Consider the following 3583-nt stretch of genomic DNA (forward strand, 5'->3'; position numbering starts at 1 on the left):
AGACACACACACTTTAATCTAAGAAGTACTGTATTTCTAACCAATAAGGAAAAACCTCTGGCAGCGCGAATAAATATACGTAATACGTAAATAGTATGCAATGTTTCATTAATATGGTGGCACTCACACTACTAGAAGCGAGGGTTATGTGTCTACTTCGAGAGCGTCATAGTGCCGGCACGTGTAAACAAGCGCGCTGTAAACTGGGATTAGAGGCACTAACTTCACTGTTGCTGCCACTACCGAGTACCGGCCCTACTAAATTATGCATATTTAGAACACGGCGGACCACCGCTGGCTCCCAAATTCAATTCAGCCAGACTTCACTTCTCGTTAAGTGGTTATATCCCCTCTAACAGTGGACAGAGGCCGGAATGGACACTAAATACAAGGTGGAGGGTGAACGGGAGGTGAGGGGAGTGCCGGAGGAGGGGGTGGCGACACCTCGGGATATTGAATTTGCGGCAAGCGGCGCTCAATTGTTATCTGCCGCTGCAAGGTCGTCAAACAACCAGGCCAGGTACAACATCCCTTTCTTTTGCAATAGGGTTGCCATCGCAATTATTTGAATTATTCGGCAGTATTTTACTGTGAAAATGAATACCATAGTTTTACTAATAGATTTCATTGGCTTCTAGCATATTTAGAAATGATTTTTTTTCTGGAGAGAGATATTGCCCTTTGATACGTAATCAACGGTGGTGGTTCACGCAATACAAAAACGAACAAAGTAATATTTCCTCGCTTTCAAAATTCTGTCGGTTTATTTAAATAATTATGAAATATTTTTTCTTTAAAAATATTTCAACGCAACTTTTAAATGAACATAAAAAATGACACATCCTAACTAGAACAATCACTATCAACCCTGCCGTGTTAGCACCAGTGGTCGTTGGACAATTTATATATTGCGCGGGCGCGGGCGACGCGAACGGGCGGCGGACCACAGTTATCATGATTGAATTAAGTAACTCGCTCGGATTGCACCGCCGCCTCAGCCCACCGTGATTTAGGACCGCGCCGGCCATACCGCCATTGTCCACCTCCGCGCCGACGGACGGCGGTAATAAGGGAAGCCGGAATTTTAAACGTGGGAACACACCGCCGTTGCGATCCGTGTCTGGTTCGCCCGACCAAAGTTTATTTAAAGGTTAATTTGGAGCAGTTGATTTGCTTAGCTGTAGTTTGTGATCCGTTCGGTCGATCAGGGTCAGTGTTAGGCTATCCCTGATCGTTCGACCGATCCCATGTGAAAACAATACTTGATTTATTTTGCAAACAAAACTGCAAAGTTCAGGAAACTTCGTGGAAACTTTAATAATTAATTCTGGAATAAATATCTCACAGAGATTGAAACTGCTTCGTTACGCTGAAGTACTGCGTGAAATACAAAAAAAGTTGAAACCTTTTCTTATTGTAAAAGTTGCAAACGTGGTCACGTAGATCGTAACGGCGTAGCAGTTTCGTAGCCCGTAGCAAGTTGTGTGTAACGCGTTACGGCGGCTTGCACCGGAGGAAGGTTGTTAATTGAATCTCACCGGAGGGCCGTGGAGGTGCTACGCCGGACGTACAAACTTTTCACTTACTACAGTTTAACTTAAGTTAGCGCAAGTTCAGTGTCCCTCGCTTATTGCGTTAAATTGATTTACTTTGTATCGCTCCCGTTAACTGCTGCAAAACTTTAGTTTAATCTAAATTTATGCACAAATACATTTTCCGTACTTAATCGTATGTTTTTGCGCAAGCTTCTTTTATTGTAAGAATACAAGGAGTTTCTATGATATCTACGAAGTAGGCAACATCATAAGTCACGAATGATACAACACAATTTGGAAAAAACATTCCTCATGGAGATAATGACAATAATCTCCTCATTTTCATTCAAGAGGCGCGCACAGCGAACGGTCGCTAAGTAGGTACAAATAATCCATAATTTATTACAATAACTAGGCTTCGACGCTCATTTGCATACAATATCAATAGAGCGGAGGAACAGCCACATAAAAGTGAAGCATCCAATCGGGCCCACGTCAATGGCAGCGTTACATCAAATTATTCCATTCCATTTTAGACGAAATGTATACAGAGCAAACATGAAAAGAGAACAAAATTAAGCATTAAGCGCGGCGCGAGGCAACGGCGGACGCGGGTAAGGCGCGCGCCACCGCGCCGACGATGGCGGAGCACTCACTCGGCAACTCCCCGGTGAGAGGAACAAATTTACTCATTATCTGTGTTAGCGCGATACTTTCGTCTCACTACAATTGTTCGAAGACAAAAACTCAATGCAAATAATCATTAACGCAGCACTAACGTGGTCTAATCTTCTTCAACTAAAACTGGCGAGTTGTACTCCGTTACCATGTAGCACACGAATGTGCACAAATAAACGGTAGTATGTGTAGTAAAAAGCCTATTGCGATGACTTGCACCGCGGGCGGAGTTCGTCGCGCGGCGGGCGGGGCGGGGGCGCGGGGGGACATCAATAATCCTCCTTGTTATTCTTATGCAAATGCCCACCGTACGATAATAAGTGGAACGCGAATCACCAGACGTTATACAGATTGGAAGAATTCGCTGACAGCCCCTCCCGCCGCCACCGCTGATTCCACCCCTCACACACTACGTGATTTGTACTGAGAAACTTAATTCCAGAAGATCAACCGTCACAAAGTAGTCATTACTGCGGTTAATGTTTACAGTATTCAGTGAAAACGAACAAACAGAAGTTTAGAAATTTTGTTATGTTACCTATATGCTCATAAGCCTAAATAAAAATACAAGTGATTGAATTCAGATACTTGTATTGAACGCATGTCCATTATCGAAATACGCATAATGCAAATAGAAATTTCCGTAACCTCCAATTATAGCGATTGTGAGAATTCCGCAATCACGTAGTGCGTGCGCCGGCGGCGGCGGCGGCGGCGGCGCGCGACTCGTCAAACGCAGGCATGCGTACACAGTTACAGAACGCTCGTTCGACTCCAATCAGCTCTCTGCAACTATTACGCGACCAATTGTATTTTTTGTTATACCCACCATCCGCCTCCCTCTTTCCCTGTTGATATCTGATATTCCCAATCTCTGCGTTAACAAGTATATCCTGTCAGCAAGCTCACGACGACTCACGTGAGGTTTGCAAATTGTATAATTTTGGCTAGATAAATGACAATGTCTACAAATGAACCAATCGAGGAACACCCACGGGGTAGCTGAGTGCTTAGTTTCTTTACCTTTCGCCAATTAAATAAAATCAGAACGACAATAATTATTTATTATGCAAGGCTGCAAAGTTGTTGTTTGACGAGCGCAAGTGCTTGTATCAATACAGACCTGAGCAAGCGAACGATGCTAAGACTGAAAAAATCAAAAATAGAACCCTGGAGCGTAGCGAGGGTTTCAAGGCATGAGACACAAAACAACTTTGCTGCCGAGCGAAACACACAAATTTTCACCTCACTATAGTGAGGAAAATGATAGATGAAAGATAAACAGTTGAACTATAACAAATCAGTTGATAAACAAAATTGGTTGTCAGCAATTTTTGATTAATAAACAAAAATTGTTGTCAATTTAATGT

This window comes from Hyposmocoma kahamanoa, unplaced genomic scaffold, assembly GCF_003589595.1.
Source record: "Hyposmocoma kahamanoa isolate Upper Pololo Valley unplaced genomic scaffold, ASM358959v1 206, whole genome shotgun sequence".
Taxonomy (NCBI): Eukaryota; Metazoa; Arthropoda; class Insecta; order Lepidoptera; family Cosmopterigidae; genus Hyposmocoma; species Hyposmocoma kahamanoa.